At 44.9% G+C, this 22,375-nt stretch overlaps 1 long non-coding RNA gene across 1 annotated transcript; it reads right to left on the bottom strand.

The window, feature by feature from the left end:
• Positions 1-597: 597 nt before the first annotated feature.
• Positions 598-22,035, bottom strand: Gm35374. Its single transcript, XR_375192.2, has 4 exons — positions 21,887-22,035; positions 13,672-13,860; positions 10,019-10,282; positions 598-1,936 (listed from the first exon to the last, which is right to left on the bottom strand). It is a non-coding gene; the product is annotated as a predicted gene, 35374 (long non-coding RNA).
• Positions 22,036-22,375: the final 340 nt, after the last annotated feature.

The raw sequence follows: 22,375 nt of genomic DNA, 5'->3' as shown, positions 1-22,375 counted from the left end.
CTGCACAGGCAGCCCCTTCTCTTAACTCCAAACCCAGATCCCTGCTTCAGCCTTTGTGTTGATTTGGAGCCATGTTAGGATTAAGGGCAGTCCTCTGGCACAGCAGCAGAGGTTGGACTTGTTGGCAACAGGATGGCAGCTGAGGCTGCTTTAGTGTAGGCCGCTTCCTTCAGCTTTATTAGTCCCTTTTAAAATAGATTCTTCTATTCCAAACACCTCCACTTGGCACTTGCTGCTCGTCTTTCAGCATATCCGCTGTGTTCCCCTGTCATCATGAGCTGCCTCGTGGAATCACACAGACACTCTAACTCCATGTGAAGTAGCAGTCCCTTGAGAGAGAGCTTCCGTTTCCCCTATAAATACGCAGTTCTCCGGCTGTCTTCTTGAAAGGTGAGCCTCCAATCACAGGCTGCCCAACCACTCATTTCCACATTTTTGATCACAGTTTTTGGTAGAGCTAGAAAGAGTCTGTGGCTAATCATGTCACCTCACCCTTCTACTTTGCGAATAATGTAGCTCTGTAAGACCCCCTTTCGGGGGCCCCCACTCTAGTCTCGGGAGTGAGAAAGCACCCAAAGAAACACGAGAACCCATCTTGCTGTAATCACATGAGGCAGTTTAATGACAGAGCTCCAGACTGACATGCATCCCACACAGGAGATAACGGATGTCAGCTACGAGGCTCGGAAGCTAGGGGTTTTTATGGGGTAAGGGGCTTAGGGGTGTGGAATTCTGCATAGTGCAACACACTATTGGCTTATTCAAACATCAGCAGAAAAATTACATGTACGTGCAGGGTGTCAGAGTTCTGTGAGTTGTTGACTCAGTTAGATAGCCCTGTTATGTCCTCACATTCCTCCTTAATGGTCAAGATGTTCCCAGGAATGTTTTAACTACGGGGCATACCCGGGTTTGTTTTTCTTTGTTCTCAGCCCCAGGCAGCCTCTAGGCTCACAAACAACCAGCAATTTCTGAGTACTTTATATGACTTACAGGTCTTGAAATTTCATCTTTCTTTCAGCTAGGGCTCAGAGAGGGAGCTGGGTTTAGCTAAGAGCACACAGCCAATCAGTGGCAGATCTAGGGCTGAATCATGAGCCAGTTAACATGGCAAGGTAGGAGTTAATAAAAAGCAAGGTAGGGGTTAATAAAAGCAGTCATAATCATCACTGTTACATTTTAGAAAACTTAAGCTCTCTTCTTCATGCACACACATGTGGGTGACTGTCTCTGCTCATCAGAAAGGATGTTCCTCTGCAACGTTCTCTGTCTGCCTCACCTGGAATGTCAAGTTTCACCCCCTAAGAGTCAAATCAATGGCCAGGGATGACATTTGGAGTATATCCATAGATAACAACAAGCAGGTGAGGGAGATGGTTCATTCGTAAGGTGCTTGCCACACAAGCAAAGGCACCTGAGTTTGAACTGCCCACCTGTGTGGAAAGACAAGCGTGGTGATTTGTCTGCAAATCTCATGCTGGGAAGGCAGGGACAAGTGGATCAAAGGCCAGACAACCTCCCCAAATCAGCAAGCTCCAAGCCAGTGAAAGACCCTGTCTCAAAAAGTGAAATAGAGAGCAACTGGGGAAAACACCCAGTTCCATCCTCTGGCCTCTGCACACACAAAGTGCACACCTACACAAACATGTACACACACACAGAATAACAAGTGCTTATTCAAGACGCTCACGTCAGTTCCACAGTTGCTCCGGGACTGAGTCTGTAGCTATAGTCCTCCATCTCTTTTGAGGCAGTTGTTTCCCTTTGGGATGGCAGAAGCAGGTTGGAATTCCATCAGCTACAGTGACATCCCTCCCCAGTGAGGAGGGCAATAAACCATGTATGGTGCTGCACACTTGTAATCCCAGCATTCAGGAGGTTGAGGTTGGAGAATTTTGAGCTCAAAGGCAGCCGTGGCCATATGCCAAAACCCTGTCTAAAAAAATCAAAGACAAAAGCTCACAATGCTCAGTCCCATAAAGCACATTTCACCTCGCCATTCATGTTACTAACCAAGAAGCTGAGACACAGGGAAGGAAAGGGACTTACCCAAGGCACATTCCTTTTGAAACAGAAATGATGTCTGGACAGGTATGTATAATCTAAATAAACCTAACATTAACATCAGCCTCTGTATAAAAGCTGCATGGCTTGTCTTACTGTTTTGTTAAATAAAAATTCTTGCATTCTATGAGGAGTAGCAATAAACGTTCAGGACACCAACAATTTGCCCTCCTCATCCGCCATGGTCTGACTACATCCTTAATTCTGCTTGCACATCAGACAGAAGCTGCAGGGATGCTTTACAAATCAGTCATGCTCCTGGGCTCCACCAGAGCGAATGGATCAAGTCCCAAGGAACAGAGCCCTGGCATCTGTGTTTGTTCAAAGCTGCACAAGTGATTCTAACAGAAGGACAGGAGTAAGACAGGCAGGTTCTCCTGATAGCCAAGAATCATACCCATGGATTTGAGCCATTACAACCGAAATGGAATGTAACTGATTGTATTATGTAAGCATTAAAGGCTTAATTCTAATACAATTAAAAGATGAAGCTGAGAGAGTATGAAAGACTTCTGAGCACAGGGGCTTTTTCTGCATCATACCCAGTACCCAGAACAAGCGTAGAGCATCTTTATGTACCACTGTTTAAAAAATGCATTGCCCAAATATCTGAAAGACTGCTTGCCCTTGTTATTGCAGCTTAAGGAAAATAGATAATGAATAAAAGTTCTGAGTGAATTGGCCCTCCCAGGTGCTCTTTCCATCCCTTATCTCCAGTTGTTCCTGCTAAAATCCAAGTTGACCTTGGATTAAATATGAAGTCTAAGTCCTGAGGTCAAAGATTTTTGCTGTTGTTGATCCTAGTTCCATGTCTGTTTTATGTGATAAAACACTTTGACCAAAAGCAACAGAGGAGAAGAAAGAGTTATATGGTTTACAATTTTAGATTATAGTTCCGTCCCTGAGGAGAAGTCAAGACAAGAACTCACACAGCTAGTCTAACATCACATCTACAGTCAGAAGCAGAGAGAAACTAACAGACTCATTCTGCCTCTTGGTTTGCTTCTAGCTTTCTTTTGTTTTATGTAGTTCAGAACTCCTGCCTAAGGAATGGCGCCACCCACAAAGGGCTGGGTAGTTCTACATTACTTAAGAATAAAGGCAATCCCCCAACAGACATGCCCACAGGCATGAACACACTCTCATTCAGAATTCTAGGTTGTGGACAGTATATATTTGAAACTAACCATCAAATTTTCATTTCTGTGGTATTGTGTGTAGGACCTAGAACCTTCCCCTTGCTTGTCAAGCATTCCCACTGAGCTCTAGCCTTGGCCTAGCCAAAGTTATTCCAAAAGATAATAATTTCATACAGAAGTCAGGAAGTCATAAAGAAATACATAAAATTAGGACTCTCTATAAAACTCCAATACTATACCTTGGACTCCATCACTCAAACCTAGCCAGATATTGACCCCTGTTGAAAACAGGATACAGGGAATCCAAGAGCATCCCTGAAAGTGAAAATGTGCTGGTGAGAGGATAGTACAGGTATTTCGTTCCATGTTGTTAGATCTAGAAGAGGAGGGGCTGGAGAGATGGCTCAGCAGTTAAGAGCCCTGAGTGCTCTTCCAGAGGTCCTGAGTTCAATTCCCAGCAACCACATGGTGGCTCACAACCATCTATAATGGGATCTGATGCCCTCTTCTGGTGTGTCTGAAGACAGCTACAGTGCATATATATGATAGATAGATAGATAGATAGATAGATAGATAGATAGATAGATAGATAGATAGATAAAAGATGATAAGTGTTGAGGTTTCCCTTGGCATGAGAAGAGCCAGCACTATTTCCTGGTGGAGAGAAGAGAGGTAGAAATCAGCAATTGTTAGGAGTTGAGTGCTTTCCCACTCTGTTCTTTGTGTACTTTTCACAGTCATCGCCTGCCGCTGAATTCACCCTCATCCCAAGCATGCTGACTCGCACTGATAATTATTCCCATTTCGAAGATGAGGAAAACAGTCTTCAGAATACTGGAGACCATCTCATGATCCCACAGATATGAGCAGATGTAGCTAGAATTCAATTCAGGCTCTAAGTAAGGAGTGATGTCTTACACCAAAGAAAAGCCAAAGAGGAAGTCAAAGACTTTTGTGTCTGTTTTTGTAGAAATCGGGAATATCTCTGAGTACTGGATTGGCTAGCATAAACTAGACCTCTTTGGAACTAGTCTATCGCAAACATGTCAGCATCTCCTACTTAAGAACAACAGCAGCAAAGGGGCTATATGGGAACATCAGTATTGAATCTCCTGTCTGGTGCTCCCTTTTGCCAATGACTGGCCATTCTCCTATCCCATTCTTTCACATCATTGACATGTCTTCTTTACTCTCCTAGGTTTCTCATCCCTCTTCCTTCCACCAGGAACCACGGGTTGATCTCTCCTATCTCATGGTTCAATCTGCCGTGCATCAGAGCCAGACAAGTAGAACTGCCCAACAGATTTTGCCAACACAGGAAGGGAAAATCAAGAAAAACTCTGTTTACTTGCTGGATCCTGGGTTAAGAGTTTAGGTTCATTATGCCAATCCATCTTCATGATAAACCTGTGGAGTATAGACTTCTCTCTACCAATAAGAATGGAGGGATGAGAAAATTAGGAAACCTGGCCAAAGTCCTGGAGTATCAGATCCAGGGTTGGAAATCTGCCTAACCTGGCAGCCATTGTTTTTCCCACAGTGCAATGTATTTGCAAGAGCTAGGGAAGGGAGCCCAACTGGACTGGTTGGTGGGTGGGTGAGCCAAGCCAAGGTATGCAAAGTTTGGTTATTAGGATATTGGAAATGGTTCAGACTAAAGTCCAAGCTATCGGTCATGATTGGAATGCAATGTTGTACTCAAATTGAAATTCTGAAAGCACTTAACTAAAGAGAGCCTTTCCAAAGATGTAGGCAGGATGAAAGACGACAACAAAGAACTGAAGGCATAACTGGAGGTATAGTGGTGAGTAGGTGCTTTCTTCTATACTAGCCTAGAATGAGAAAGAAGAGGTGGAAAGTCCTGGAAACTGGAGGCAGTGGAACATATAGAGAGGCACCTGCCAGCCGTCTGGACTCCGCTGAAGCACAGGAGTGCAGATGGGACGTGAAATGCACTCATGCTCTCTTCTTTCACTTAATTCAGTGCTGGCAAGGGTCTGATGAACCCATGAAGAAGCCAGAATCACAGGACCACACACACACATCCTCTCGGGCACAGCTACGTGGAAGGGATGGGTCAGCACAGGTAAGGAACCCATCCTCCTAACTTTGGGGGTTGAGGGGAAGAATCACAGAACCTCTGGCAGGAAGATGCTGGCCTGGGTTGCAGGCGCAGGTGATCCTAGGAAGCCTGCTGAGATGATGCGATGATATTCCTCTCTGGGGCTTGGAGCTCACTCTGATTACGATTTCAGCTGTTTGAAAATTCATTTTTCTGTTCAACACCTGACACCACCCCTGCCTTTTCACAATGGTGTTCTGCTTTTCCTCCTTCCTGCTCTCCAAAAATACAACTGGGAGCAGTTAGAGAGATTACTTGGTGGCTAAGAGTACACGCTGCTCTTACAGAGGTCCAGGTTCAGTTTCTCGCACCCATACCAGGTGACTAGCAACCACCTCTGACACCAATTCCAGGGGATTCGACACTCTCTCTTGGCCTCCACAGGTACTGTATGCATGCAGTGCACAGATATACACAGAGAAATAAAAACACATAGTGGTTATAAGCAGAGGTTTTAACTTCCTTTTAAATCCTGGCTTTGTTTCTCACCAGTTATGCCATCTGAAAAAAAACTCCTGCACATATCTCTGTGTCCACTTCCTCACTAGTAAGGCTATAGTAAGATGATAATTATTATCTAACTTGATAAAATTATCTTAACACTCCACTTCCATTTCTTGCTTTTAGAAGAACTTCTAATATTGTGAATTAATGGGGACTGATACATAACTCAAAAAATATTATTTTAATTTAGTAAAATTTGAATAAGATGGCTTCAACTTAGCTAGGCTGAGTTTTCTGAGTGTCAATTCTCTTTAGTTAGAAAAATCAAGATAAGCACAGACACTGCTCCAAGGTAAGCACATATATGACCCTCCTGCTAAGGTTTGTGATGCTCAAATGCATCCCAGATAAATGTTCAGAGTCCAGCTCTTCTACACTGTTAAATAAATCAATCCAGACAAAGAAAGTCTGCCTTAAATATGATATATGTTCAGTAAAGTACAAAACACATTTCAAAGTGTTTTTTAACATGTATCTCTTAAGGAAGCCATGAAAACTGAAGATGTCCTTGGATCATGTTGTACTCAGCACAGACTAAGAGTTCGAAAAGTGTTAGCAATTATCACCATCATCACACTCCTTCACATGAGCTGTGAGCTAAAGAATCCTCTGCAGTGTTCATGAGTTCTAACAGTGGCCCATACAGGGATGCACCAGCCACTCTGGCCAAGTATAAAGAGATGTGTCACATCCACTAAGGTCACAGCCATAAATCAAAAGGAAGCTAGAGGCAGAGAACAGTGAGCTAGAGGCAGGAGATGCACAGTATCACTTGAAGGATGTGAACTTGGCGCAGTCCAGTAACAAAGGACAAACCCCCAGATCCCTCCACAGCTACAGGTAAGGAGTATTGATCAAACCCAAGCAGTATCCAGACTTCAGCTAGCACTGTGCCTGGAAATTTGGGCACTGAGTTTTGTACCCTGCAGACAGTCTTTCCCTGATCAGTGAGAAAATGTGTTTCTGGACTTCTGCACAGCATCAGCAGAGTCCATTTGCATAGGAGTCACTTCATTTGCATAAAACACTACTGGAGCCAATGAGAACAGAATGATCTAGGCAATAAAAAAGACTTTAGAGGCAAAACTGTAAGAATTGTTATCACACAGGTTAGGAGTTCTGTGCAATTGGTTTGCACTGCCATAGGGAAATAGGTGGGCAATGTCCCCACTTGACTTGTAAGGAAGGCATAGGAGAGCCCTCTGCTGGAGAACATAGCTGAGAGGCAGGTTGTGAGCAGAAGAAAAGCAACTGCAGAGTAGAATCAGTGCTGTGGTTTAGAGTGAAGTGGTCCCCTCCCCCATGGTCTCCTGTGTTCGAATGCTTGCTCCCTAGCAGGAAGGCTATGGAACCTTAGCATACAGAGCCTCACAGGAATAAGGTCAACTAGGGGTAGGGCAAGCCTTGAGCCTTCATGAAGGAAGCCCTACTTCCTGTCTGCTCTCTGCTTCCTGATAGTGAACACTGTGTGTAGCAACTTCACATCCATGCAGCCAAGCCACCCTACCAAGGTGAGCTGTACCCACTCAGATATTGCCTTCCTACTTTAACTTGATTTTTGGTTAGTTGGTTACTTGGTTGGATGGGTGGGTGAGTTCATTTTGGGAGTGGGGTAGGCAGAGTTATTAGGTATTTGGTCATTGCAACAATAAAAATAGCAACATAGCCAAAAAGGAAGTAAGCTCAAACCACACAGTAAGAGCTTACGCCTCATCTTCTAAGAGAATATGTGCAGGACTCTGACTCCCATCACTGGGGTCAATACCAAGGATGCAGCTGAATGGCAAACCCAGAAGGATGATGTTTAGCACCGAACTCCCCAGAGGGCCACTCAGGAAGCATTTGGCATTACATGGGAGGCCAGTAGCATGCCTACCTCCATGCACATCATCTTGGTTGTATGACAGAGCTATGAAAGAGGAAGCCACATTCATGAGGTGTGCATATTAGGCCTATTTTGGTCTTATTATCTCATAGCATAATACAAGGATCTTAACCTACACTCAGGCACTGTGAACTTCAAACACTTAGAAAATCAAATAGTCTGAATCCAAAGATTCCAGCACAAGATCTCACTGCCACAAACCAAAGGGGAAGCTGTTAGGGCTGGGAGATGCCTTAATTATCAAAACAAGGGAAGGCAGAGACAGGTGGGTCTCTGGAATTTGCTACCCAGCCAGCCTGGCCTATTTTAGTGCCTGAGAGACCCTGTCTCAAAACACACACACACAAGCATTCACACACACACACTCAAGACACACAGCAAGAAGGGAGCAGTTTGCTCTCTCCTCACAGGCTTTACATCAAGGATGTCTCAGCAAACCAAAGCCCGGATCCCCGGGCCCCCTGGCCCCCTGGCCCTCTGTCCCTCCTTGTTCTCATCTAATGAGCAAATGTCACATGATAGCATTACAAGACTTGGACAGATGCCGGGGAATGGGAAGGAAGAAGAAGAAAGAAAGGGAGAGAAGGAAACGTGGGGCCCTCTGAGGTGAGAGGAAAGGAGGACAAAGCCTGTAATGTCACTACAACAGATGGGGCAAATATGTCCCACACATATGACAACACCCAACAAGGCATGGGATAGAAAAAAAGCTAACCACAATTTAGAGGCAGCTCAGAGCCAGCAACAGCCTTTACTGGGAGGAGCAAGTGGCCTTGGCGCTGAGTCATGAATGGGGAGGGGGAGTTTACCAGGTAAGGAGAAGGGTAGCATTTGGGCAGAGGAAGTGACATATGCAAAATGCCAGTTAGTGAAATGCCCGTTCTAAACGGACCCAGATCCCTTCAGAAGCAGAGAAGTGACAAGGCCTTATGTTGCCCCCAAAGTTGGAATCCTAGAGCCACTAGTGGGGCCCATACCTAGCTGTTTCCTTCCACATACCAGGTCTGCCACATCTTCCCTGTCACATGATTTGGCTTTGCCTTTGTGTCTGACTCTGGTCACCCCAACCACCACTGTCATGAAGGGTCATTAGTTCACAGCCTTTTGGCTGAGCCTTTACTGTTTTAATCTTGTCTCCCTGTCTCTTGAGTTCCCCATTCCAATTCATCCATTTCTAATGGCCTTTTATTTTCTAAGGCATTTTCAAAGGATCTTTCTTAACTCATGGTAAGCCAGGAATACTTGTTCCAGCTAAATCTAAGAGGACCCACCAAAAGTCAAGCAAGAAGTAAAGTTGACCAGCAAGGATCATAAAACTGAGGACGAGTTCTTTGCAAACGATAGACACATCTTATTTATTTCAAATCACACATACTCATTCACCACTATTATGGGCCACTTCACTCTGGGCCCATCTTCACACTGGGTGCAGGGCAGCAGATGGCACACAAATGACCCCAGTGTGTTGGCTCCATAGAAGACAACTGTTCATCAAATATTTATGCAAATAAACATGAAGTCACAATCTGTAATAAGTATGAGGAAGAAAATGTGTAGGGAGCTCTGTGTGGTTGCAATGGTCCTGAAAGCAATCATGGAAGACATCCAAGAACATGGGAACAATTGAGTTGAGAGGCTGAGTGTTATAACCAGATTCTTATCAGTGAAGGAGCGTTGTCCTGTGTCATGCCCTGTGTGGGAAATTTTCTAGTGACATGAAAACTGGCAGAAGACCCTAAGCTGGTGGTCACTGTTTGTAAAAGCTGACACAACAGACTGGGGTGGTGGCCCAGTCAGTAGTCAACGGCCTGTCTTGAAAGCACAAGGGTCTGAGTTTGATCTCCAGACTCTATAAATAGCAAAGCCAGACACGGTGATGCACACTTGTAATCCCATCACTGGAGATGTGGCAACAGTTGGATGCCTGGGTTTGCTGGCCTATTTGGTGAGTCCCAGGCCAGTGAGAGAGCCAGTACCAAAAACAACAGAGTAGATGGTACTTGAGGAAGAAGGCCTGAAGTTGTCCTCTGGCTTCCGTATGCACACATTACATGCATATGCCCATGAATATGCAGACATACACCACACACACACATACACACACACACACACACACACACACACAGAGACACACACACACTTACTCGCATATTCACATGCATACGAACATTCAGTCGAGCACATAATGAACATTTATATTTTATCCCAACTTGAAGTATTCAAAAATACGTATAACTTCACAACCAATACCTTTCAAGATGCCGCCCTCTGAATCCTGAAAGTGAAGGATGAAGCAAATACTACCTGGTTTCTGTGCACTCAGGCTGAAAACATGGCTTCGTTAAGCACCTGGCTGGCCCCTCTCTGTTCCGTGTCAGATGAGATGATACAGCTGAGGTTCGCAGGTTGCAGCTTTGGATCCTAGAAAACAGGCTTTCATTGACTGTGCTTCAATGTCCTTGGCTCCTGCGGGAGTTTAGCTTACCATTGAAGTCTGGGCCAGAGGCTGTGCAGGGATGCTGGAAGCACATTTTGGCCCGTGACGAACAAATTAGTCCATGTGCTTTTCTGTAGACAATGGTTGAAAGTGAGACCCTGGTGACCAATGTAGATTTTTTGTCTAAGACTCAACCAAATCCTTTACCATTTATCCTTTCTAAGCTTCCATTTCACCATCTGGGAAACCGGAATAATAATGGTGGTTCTCATCTACCTTACCTGAGCTCTTGCTGTACTGGTGCTCAATAATAAACAACTTCCAAATCTCCATGGAACAAGCATTTAGTCCTTGCAGGTGCACGGAGCTGGCTGTGTGTCCCGGCCATAGGCTGAGCTCAGACTTTTTCCATGTGTTTCTCAGTTTGAGGTGAAATGAAGTAGTTCTCTGGAGTATGCTTTTCCATGGCCAGTGTCAGTTTGAACGTGAAAAGTTTCTCCTAGGCCTGTATGTTGGACTGCTTTGTCCCTAACTGGTGACATTGTTTGGAGAGAGTGTAGAACCTTTAGGAGAATGGTTACAGCTGCAGGACACGGGTCACTGCTGGTGGTACAGGCTTGAGAGGCTACAACATGGTCACACTTTCAAGCCAACCTCTTTCTGCTTCCTGGTCCACCAAGATATGAAAGGGTCATGGCAGCCTCATTGCTGCCGTGAGCCTGACTGTGCCTTCTCCATCATGATGAACTGTATCCTCTCAGACTGTGAGCCAAAGTAAGCCTTTCTTCCCGTAAGTTATCTGGGCCAGGCATTTTGTTATACTAATACAACTAATCACAGGAGTGTAAGAGGACCACCCAAGTAACCTGAATACATTCAAAATTTTTGACTAGAAGTGGGGATGGGTAGAGAGATGGCAGCCAGCATCCGCATCCCACTGCCCTGGAATGATACAGAACAACCAGAAAACAGCAGCCAGATCCATATTTTCAGGCTGTCAGGCCCGGGATCACAGGCTCAACATTTAAGAGCACTTGCTGCTATTACAGAAGAGCCACATATGGTTCTCAGCATCCATACACAAGCTTATAATCATCTTTAACCCACTTCCTTGGGCCCCATCATTCTCTTCTGACTGGACACCAGGCACACATGTGGTGCACCTTCAAACATGCAGGCAAAATACATATATACATAGAATAAAAATAAATATTTCTTTAAATTTTTGACTAGGCGTACGATATGTTATATCTACTCATATCTCAGTAGACCAAATAAATCTCATGGCCAATTCTACGTTCTGTGGTCCTACCCACATGGTAACCATAGAAGCAGCAAGAAGGTGTGGTGGTATTGATTTCTGAAAAGAGTGGGAAATAAGGGGGTAATATTATTTATTCATTTTTCTTCCCTGCCTCTTGGTGATGGCCAAAAACTATGACTGTAAATTTTTGACACCTGACAAGGATGTTCTGAGTCTCTTCCCCTTGAATCTGGGTCAGTGATCTTGACTTAATTGTGACCAGTAGAATGCTGTAAAATTGATGTGGGACTTCAAAGGCAGGACCAGGAAAAGTCATATAACTTCTACTTGAGTTTGTTAGAAGGCTTACTTTGGAGAAGTCATATAAGGCAATATGTAAGAGCTTGACAGTGCTACCCTAGGATTGCCATTCTTAGGAAGCCACATGTAGACATTGTGACTAACAGCATGGCACTGACTAGCCAACCATGCTTGGTGGAGCCAAAATCCATCTGACACCTGACTAGCATCACTGCAGAGTCCAAGTGAGAACATTTCATCTCTGCCCAGATTCTTGACCCAGGTTGCTTTGGGCCTCTCAGTGTCTCACCTAATCTCAGTACACATATAAGGCCACATTGATGTCATTATCTTTATACTCTGAAATTCCAATGTCCACCCATCAGATGTAAGTGTTAGAACATGCTGCCAAGGGAGTGTGGACTCAGGGAGCAATCAAATACCTATTCCTCCCCACTCCCTTCATCGCTCTTCCCTGTTTAATGGCCAGTGTCATGAGGAAGCCCATGCATTTGTTCATGCCTGTGTCACAGCTCCAGACCCATGGTCTTTGTCATTCTGGTCCCACATTGCTGACAGCTCTTTGAAGGCAGACTATGTCTGACTTCTGGACCTATGCTCAGGAAAAAGCCTGGCACAGAAGAACATAGACATTTCTCATTTCTGTTCCATGTCCACACAACAACCTTTCTTTACCTATAGGGACCACCCATAGCCCTTTGGGCCTCTGTTTCTAGCTGGGTTTCACCAAGGAGATGTCCCAGCATGGGATGAGAGAAAGGAGTTTGAGCAGAATCAGCATATTCATTACCACAGCTCCTTTTCTACAAGACTGATGGATCCGACTGTTTCTCCAAATGAGAGCCCAGCTTCTCACCGACCACCTGCCTCCCTCCATGATGCTCAGCATCCAGACTCCCTTACCCCACACCTCTCACTGTCTCCCCTCCCCTTGGGTCTTTTGATTTGCTTATGTTTCACTAATGCCTTTGTAACAGCCCTTACATCCTTTCCTTCCTGAATTAACCTAATTGTGATGTGCAGCCAGCATCAGCATCCCACTGCCCTGCAATGATACAGAACAACCAGAGAACAGCAGCCAGATCCATATTTTCAGGCTGTCAGGCCCGGGATCACAGGTTTACTTGACCGCGTGGGAGGATGGACCGAAAGGTAATGGAGGCCATAGTGCATATAGCAAGCTCTGTCATTGTGCCATTAAACTGCTGGATTGTCCCTACTCAGAAGCTGTCAAACTTCCATCCAAGGCTTCATTAGGGCCAGAGCCACCTACTCCCTGACATTCCTGTGACAGGGAGCATTTCAATTAGAGCCACAAGAGTCTTTGAGGACCTGACACACCTCATAGCCATAGTCTCACAGTTCCCTGAGGATTGTTAGGCCAGCCTGCTCTCAACCCTTTCTCCCGCCTACTCTAGCAGCCCTCTCCAGGCCCTCACAGCCCTCTGGCCCACAGATAGGTCAATGTTTCAGACTGCCTACCCTAGAATCTGCCAAAGCTTACACAGAAGGGGTGAGAGCAGCATTGGGGCTGAACCCTTCCAGCCCCTGGTTAGATCCCTTTGATGACTCCTATTTACTATGAGGCCCAGATGCCACTTGAACCTTATATGAGCCCTTCTGCCACCACCCCCAACTGAGCCATCTCCTATTGCCCACTCCCATCACACCCTGCCCTCTTCATCCTTGCTCTTGTCACATTTGTCACAAGTCAGTGCCTTATATGATTGTTATGTCATTTTTTCCCCCTGAAACAGAGACAGAAACAACTTCTATCCACCTAATAGGAGACCAAAGACAGATCAAAGCAAGGATTCTACTGCAGTCCAACTTGGCAAACCAATGAATACATGGAGTTTGCTTACAGAGCTCAGGTAAGAAGTTACTCCCAGGAGCATATGTAAAACCCCAAACGGCTGTATCACCGCCAAACCCCACTCCATCACAGATGATGACCTGTGGGAGCTTCACCACGGAGTCTCTTAGTCAAGCTTCCACTTCCAGGGTCTTCAGCATCTCCCAAGATCATGTGCCGATGGAGAAGGACGGATACTAGGAAGTGTCAGCAGTCTCGTTACCAGGTACCCAACTACCTCTGGGTTCTGCTCCCCATCCTAGGTAATTCCAATTGATGACCATGTTACCCTGGAGGAAGAAAGGCCACAATCGGTCATATACATCCTTTTCTCCAGCCAGGTCACTCCTCAGCTCCAACTCTGTTGTGGCTTCCCCTGTCACTAGAGTAGAGCCAGTACTCACAGTGCCTTCCTGTCCTTCCTTCTCTCTTGTTCTAAGTCACCCTAGGATCCCTGCAATTCCTAGGACCATATTACCATGTCCCTGCCTCCGGGCCTTTGCTTACACTTGTTCCTTTGCTTAGAATGCTGGTGCCTGTGATGGCTCCTCCCTTATAGAAAATCTCTATCCCAACACACCACTCATTACATCTCAGGTTAACAAGAATTTAAAAGATTTACCATTTCCTAAGTCAGGGTTTCCATTGCTGGGAAGAGACACCATGACCAAGGCAACTCTTATAAGGGACAACATTTGATTGGGACTGGCTTACAGGTTCAGAGGTTCAGTCCACTATCATCATGGTGGGAAGCATGGCAGCATGCAGGCAGACATGGTGCTGGAGGGGAAGCCAAGAGTTCTACATTTTTTTTTTATTTATTCACATTTCAAATGTTATCCCCTTTCCTGGTTTCCCCTCTACAAATCCTCATCCCACCCCCTTACCCCGTTTCTATGAGGGGGATCCCCCACCTACCTATCCACTCCTACCTCACTGCCCTAGAATTCCTCTACACTGGGGCATCAAGCCTTCACAGGACCAAGGGCTTCCCATTGATGTCAAATAAGGCCCCTTCAGCTCCTTCAGTCCTTCCCCTAACTCCTCCATTGGGGTCCCTGTGCTTAGTCCAAAGGTTGGCTGTGAGCATCCACTTCTGTATTGTCAGGATCTGGCAGAGCCTCTCAGGAGAAAAATGTATCAGGCTCCTGTCAACAAGCACCTCTTGGTATCCTGATCAGAAGGCAGCCAGGAGAGGACTGTCTGCTGTGGGTAGCCAGGAGGAGATTCTCATTCCACATTGGGTGGAGCCTGGGCATTGGAGCCTCAAAGCCCACCCACCACAGTGACACATTTCCTCTGACAAGGCCACACCTACTCCAACACCACCACACTTCCCAATAGTGCCACTATCTATGGTCAAGCATTCAAACAACCCCAACCACAACCACGCACAGGAAATAGACAAAGAATCAAGCAACATAACCACTCTCTCCGCTTATTTCTAAAAGCTAAGGTACAACTCCATGCCAGAAAACCATGGGCTAAAGGCATGACCCTTAGGGAATGGCTTTCCAGTGCCAGTTTCCCCAATTAGCACTGGGTTACAGTCTCCGGCAGGACATGTTAGAGTTCCCTGCAAGGAGAGAACTCAATATCACAACATTCCCCATATATGAGCCTCCCATTTATGACTGATAAAAATCACATAAACCATAATTTCTGTTTGATTCTTTCCTTGACTAATTAAGGCAAAATACATATATAACATAAAATGAGTTGCTTTGAAGTGAACAATTTAATGGAATGGAGTGTTGTGCAATCACGGCTTACATCTAATTCTAAAACATTTCCATAACTCCTAAGTGAAATCCCACACTCATTAGACAGGTGTCCCCCATTCCACCTTCTGATTTCCCATCCATCTCTAAAGATCTGTCAACTCTGGATATTTTACATAAATAAAATCACATGTTATGCTTTGTATCTGTCTCCTTTTATTTAGCATGATTTTTGTAGCTCCATCTACACTGTAACTTGTATCTGTTCCATTTTACAAACCCTCTTTATGGCTGGATAACAGCCCACTGTACCCATACACCATCATGTATTTATCCACTAGTCTGTTGATGGACATTCAGGCTGATTCTACATTTGGTTGTTATGACTACTGCTGCTATGAATATATGTATATGGTTTTGTCTAATATCTATTTTCAATTCTTGGAGGAATGACCCTGGGACTGAAGTCACAGGGTCAGATGGTTATTCTGTACTTAAGTTTTGAAGAACTTTCAAACTTTACCCCACACAAGCAGAAGGTTCATACAACTACCGCTAGAGCACAGCTTCCAACATGTCCTCACCCTCTACACTTTAATTCCCATTTTTATTGTCTTTTTTCAAATTATGGCCATTCAGTAATTATACCGTGCTAATTTTGGTTCACTCTATGCATTATATTGTGTACTATTTCCTGTGCTTGTAGGCCATTCACTAAAACCCAGGACCAAATCTAGTATCATTTCATACAATTAAATATGGTTCAGACACAGAAATGCATGAAATATAGATTCATCTGCCATGCAATAAACCTCCAAAATATTCTGTTAAGAAATGAAAGCCAAAAGATTTTAGCCCTTTGTTATTGTCTAAGTATTTTTGGGTTCAGTGCTTGACCCATTTTTGTTTTTAATTATTGTTGTGTATCATCTTTTTAAATTTTTTTATTAAAAATAGACTCATCTATCATATTATACATTCCAACCATAGTAACCCATCCCTTCACTCTTCCAAGCTCCTCACCACCACCCACCCACCCCATTCCCTCTCTATTTTCTCTTCAGAAAAGCGCAGGCCTCCAAGAGATGACAGTCAAACAGAACCAAACAAGAAACAGTCAGACAAGGTAAAAGCCCTCATACTGAGGCTGGGCAAGGCAACCCAATAGAAGGAAGAGAGTCCTAAAAGCAGGCAAGAGTCGGAGATACACCTGCTCTCACTGTTAGGACTCCCACAGAAACACCAAACTAACAGCCATAACATATACGCAGGGAGCCTGGCACAGAACCATGCAAGCCCCATGCTCGCTGCTTCAGTCTCTGTGAGCCCATGTGAGCCCTGTTTAGTTGATTAGATGGACCACATTCTCCTGGGGTCTTCTATCCCAAGGACACAGAGCAGCCCATGAAGTACAAGATAGAGATAGGCAGCAGCCTGCAGAAGATATAGCTGCACTCTGAGACAAACGAAGGGTTCCTTGTGGAGGCAGAGCCCAAGTTCCCAGACAGAAATGGAGAGCTAGCGAGCCTCAAGATCAAAACAAATAACAAGACTCGAACCAGTACCCATGATGTCTGCAAGCTAAATCCTTGTCCTTAGACTTATAAGTGGAATCCAAAGTGAGGGTGTGGCCCAGAGACAGCCCTGTGACCCAGGAAACAAAAAGATCTTGTCCGGGTCTTAGGAAAGCAGATTTTTATGCACATATTTATTGGCTTCTTGGCAACATCAGTAGAAAATGTTCCTCGGATACTGAGACTAATCAAAAGCCTGTTCAGAACCCATTACTGCAGGTACCTCGCATAACCACATACATCAGTTTCTTATAGTTTTATATTCAACTCAACAAAAATTTATTGATCACAGGCTTCATGTAAGACTCTGTGCCAGTTGCTTTGGGCTGCTTGACAGATAATACACAGTCCCTGTCTGTCCCCAGTCCTCAACTTGAAGTCTTCAGCAGGCATCTTCAAGTTCAAGGTGAATATGAGAAGTGACTAACTCCCATGGGTGACTTTACTGAAAGAATCCCATTGCTAAGTACCACAGTGGAGACAGAAACAGGAAAATGAGAGAGATGTGTTTAATTCTTCCTGGATGGTTTAATGTGGGTCGAATTTTTCCTCTGATCTCATCCTCACAGGAATCAAATAAGATAAGCACTATTGTACCCATTTAATGGTCCAGGAAACTGAGGCCCAAGGCAGCAGAGTAGACTGCCCAATGATAGAAGAACAGCCAGATCAGATTTGTTTGGCTACAACACTTGGACTCTTTGGCTGATACCAGAAATTCTTGCTAGAGGTACATGCCAGTATAAAACATGTGTGCTTGCATCCCACCTCTGACCTACTGAATTAATCGCTAGGGGTAGGTTCTGGACATGAGTTTGGGAAATCTCACCCAGGGAGGCCAGATGCACTTTGATCTATGTTCCACCAGGAAAGGCTGGGGGAGACATCAACAGATGAAGGCAGGGAATAAAAACTCATTCCTTCGGAGGGATAGAGCCAGGTAGGTGAAAGTGCAAAGCCAAAGGACTCCCACGGGAAATGGGGATTGCCCCCCAAGAAGAGGAAGGACTGGCAGTTTAAAAATGAACCAAGCATCCCAGATCACCTTCCCTGCCTACTCAACCCCACACTCAGCTCTCAGCCCAAGCTGCCCTTCCTTGGAAGGTGGCATCAACCTGTACCACAACTAAATGGTGCCTGTGTCTGCTCACAGGGAGATGAAGGTCCGAATGGCGTTATTGAGCACCTATTAATTGCAAAGCACTGCACTGAGCCCTTTTGCATTCATCAGTTCATTGATCGTTCCTGATAACTGTGAAACGTATATATTTATCTTCATTGTTGAAAAGATTAATGCGGCTTGGAGAATAATTGGCCCCAGATCACATAGTCAATATGGGACCTAACCATGATTCCACCTCTCATCTGTCTGGCTTCAATGCTACCCTCTCATCTCTAGCATCGAGTACTTCCCAAGGGTTTTCAGACGGTGTTCAGACAAGAGGAAGTTGATGTTGGATCATGTGGACAACAAGAGATCAATAGAAATTATTCCAAGATCAAAGCTGAAAGAAGTTGTTTAGATTTTGCCCAGTCAAAAGCAGAGCCCGTGACAAGGATTTGGGTATGTTTGGTTTATTTGTAGGGGTGGGGGGCGTGATTTGAAGACATACCAGGAAGGAGTGAGGGACTGAGACTGGCAAGAGAAAGAAGGAAGCCAATGAAAGGTGTAACTAACCCACCATAGATAACTATAGTTCATTCTGCTAGAGACACTGTCAGACTGTGCAGAACACACTGTGGGGGTATTATTGAAGTTGGAGGTCAAAGTCTGTACCACAAGTCAGACCTGGCTGTTAGGAGCTATTAAGACAACAATATTGTCCTGATCTCTGAATTGGGCCTCTCCCCCCGGAAGAAAAGGGGGTCAAAAGCGGGCCACCGACGCACCGCTCCGAGAACAACCACAGATTGTTCCAGCCCTAAGTCAGCACCGGATGTCCTGACCTCAAGATGTACCCTGATACCGCCAAGTTCCTGCTTCCCCGTGTAACTGCCTAAAGAATGTGCAATTCTATTGCCCCACCCTTCCCGCTGATAAGTACCTGTACTTCCCCTTTTGCTTGTGCAATTTCACTGCCCCATCCTTCCTGCTGAAAGGCACTTCCCCTTTTGCTTGTGCATTTAAGCCTTGGGCCTTGCTCAATACATTGGAACCTTGATGTTACTCAGACTGCTTCCGTGTGTCGTTCTTTACACAAGGTCTCTCTCTATCCCCCCATTTGGTTCTTAGGAGAAGGTCCCCTTGAGACCCTCGAATAACTGGACCTGCTGGACGGGTCACTTGGCCACCCATCTCAATAAGCCAATGAAAAGAGCCAAATTAATAGTGGAAAATAGAAAAGGGAGAAAGATTCAAAGTGGCTCCAGTGAATCCCCACCCCCACTCCTCTGCCCAAGTCTTCAGCATCGTGTGATTAAAGTTTAAATAGAGAAACAAGGATGCGCACATCTGAGCAAACTGTTCAAGGTGTGGTCCCACCCACCACTGATACAGCATTGTCTGGCTTCAGGTGGTCTGAGGAGTTGTTAGAACTCAAGTAGGAGATTCTTGGAGAAATCCCCAGTTCTTTGAGGTCCATTGTTTCAAGAGTCTGATAGTCAGGTTGAGAGGCAAGAGTATTTCTTTAGAATATCTTCATTTTTGCTGGCCAGTTCCAGGGCTGCCCCACAGAGGAACAAGACTGAGAGCTTCATTCTATTCCAACAACATAAATTCCCACCACTTCCACCCTATCCTGCTTGAAAGCTAACCTGTTAAAGTAGAGAGGCACTTGGAGGTCATTGGTGCCCAAGAGCCCTGTCTATAGGTATCTCTAGAGGTGACTAACTGAACAAGTGTGTGATGTTAACCACAGGACTGGGCTGAATATTTGGTGACTATACCAAAACATCTCTTGAGAACCTGGAAAGGAGGAAACTAAGCTCTCTCTGTATGAAATTAAACTTAGAAACTTAACAGGAACTGAGCCAAGGACTTGGACAGAGAGATAATAGAAACAAGACAGCTGTCAGACCTGAAGGCCAAGTCCGTAACCTCATCTGATGTATCAAGACCTCTAAAGAAGCAGCTATGGAGCTGAAGAGTGTGTACCAACTAAAGAAACACAGACTGTGATGCCCTAGAGCAGGAGGTTGCCTGGGCCTATCTCAGGCTGGTCCACAGTAAAGAATCCATGGTCAGTAGAAGAGAAAGACTTCCAGTCCTACTAACAAAATGATCCCTATTCTAAAATGGACATACCTCAGCCTGGAGCCCTTGGATATCATAGGTCAGCCTCTCCTAATCTGAAATGAAATATCCTCATGTGAATCTAGCTCCAGAGACAACTCACATAATGAAGGTTTTGTACAAAGAAAAATTATAGCTCAATATGCTCATAAACTGCCCAAGAGGTACCCCTGCTCATCTAAACTGAAATAGACATCTAAATTTGCAGGACCATAGTCCAAATTCCAAACCAAAGCTTACTCTGGAACACCAGGAGGCAGAGTTCCCAGCTCACCAATCTTTGCCAGGCCACACATCCAATAACAGCCTTACAATGTCTTTGTATATGTGTCTATAGTAAGCAATGTAAAGAAACTGAAGGAGATGATAGCTTAGAAACTCAGGCTTAGGGTCATTAACAGCCTCGATCACGTGCCCGTTACTAACCATTCTTGACTATATGTGCATACACATGTGAATGCATACATCTGTCTGAACCTTTTTGCACATGTATATCTGTAGGCACATACATATGTACATCTGCATAGATATAAGTATGGGAGCAGAAACCATGAGCTGTACTCTGGTCCTATGATCTTGAACAAATCCTTGACAAATCTTTCCCGGCTTTGGGAGTCCTTGTTTGTAGAATGGGCACAGCAGTAGTTCTCACATCTCAGAACAGGTTGTAGAGATCATGCAATACAAACCTGGAAGAAAATTGAGTGAATGCTAACACTTAGTATTTCAGGATATCATACAGGTGTTTCTGTGAACATGTGTTGGTGTACTTGGAGGGGGGGGTGTTATTTTATTGGGTTCTATTATCTACCACCCTTCCAAATTTTATTCTACCATAATCCCTTCCAATACCCCAATACAAGGTAAGAGAAAGAAAGTTAGAGGGAAAAGGCACTGTAGACCTCTTTATATTACTTCCTGCTGATTAGAGGTGTGAGGTTCCTTGGGACAAGTCCAAACTCCAGCATCAGGATATCTCCAAAGAGCAATCCAGCAAAACAGCAATCCAGTCATAGCAAAAGCAATAGCAGGGACCAGCAGCAGGGGGAGTAGCAGTCGCCACAGGCCCTCTTGGGCTTCTCCAATTTATACCCTCTCAGGAGGCCCCAGAATGCCAAACATAAACTATCTGCAGCTGGCAAAAAAATAAAAAAATTAAAAAATAAAAAATCACGTCCCTCCTAAAGCACGAGACAATCATAGCTAGCAGCTGTGAACAATCTGAAGCAGCCCCATATCCCACACCTGAGATTAAAACAAAACATATTCATATAACATAACTAGGAGGTTAGCAGAACCAAAATTCTCACTATAGGCCTGTGCGCAGAGTGGATCCTTAGGGTTCTGGTGCTAGTGATCCATTTGTGACTTTTGTTTCATAAGCACTGTATCAGGAGCTTGCTCACCAGCAGGGGTAGAAACAAAGTCAAAGACAAACCTTGATGTTCTCTGAGGGAATGGTGCCACAGAATAGAAGAACAACCAGAAAGGGCCCGAGAGTCAAAAGGACGGGGAAGAGGAGCGGATGGCCAAGTCACGGAGAAATGCAGCCTGGAAGTGCACCCTGGCCGAGGTTGATTGGCAAGCATGCTCAGTGATTTTACTCACCGCCTTCCCCAGGCAGACCAGATGCCTTAGCCAGCCGTGTTTTGTGGGTACAGAATCCAAGCCTCTGTCCCAGGTCTACACAAACTGGTGCTTTGCACTTGTTTGAGTTTAGACAGTAACGTGTCTCCCACTCCCGTCTTAATATATCTAGGAAAAGGGATTTTAGTAAAACACTTCTTACCACATAGCGAGACTGTGGATTTGGCTGTTTATCTGCAGTCTCGGCCCCAGATGATTATTCTGATAAACTGGAATGAATCTTGCAGCAGAAGGAGAGCTAGCAACGGTCCTGCTGATTTATCGCTCTTCTCAACCCAGTTGGGTTCCAAGAGAATAAATCTTGCTTGCCTCTGGCTAGGTACCCACAATCATGCCACGGACCGTGACTTTCATATCCCATTAAATCTGAATTACTCAGTCTGGGGCTGAGCTGAGAGGTAATTTAAAATGGCAAAAGGGGGAAAATGTTCTGATTTAGATCTGATAGAGACTGGATTAAGTCTTCCCATTTTTCAGGGCTTAAATGTGAGCTTTTTGAGGGCAAGCACCTGCAGGTTAGATGGCCCTCCTGTGAAGGGCCTGAGCCACAGAATAAACTAAAGGAGTTGAACCAAACACACATTCCAAAGGTCTGCAGCCCCACCTCCTCTTCCTGGACCACAAGCAGAAG

The sequence above is a fragment of the Mus musculus genome, chromosome 2 (assembly GCF_000001635.26).
Source record: "Mus musculus strain C57BL/6J chromosome 2, GRCm38.p6 C57BL/6J".
In the NCBI taxonomy this organism is placed as follows: Eukaryota; Metazoa; Chordata; class Mammalia; order Rodentia; family Muridae; genus Mus; species Mus musculus.
Note: the sequence above shows the minus strand (reverse complement) of the source record. Positions and strands in the feature narration are given on the sequence as shown.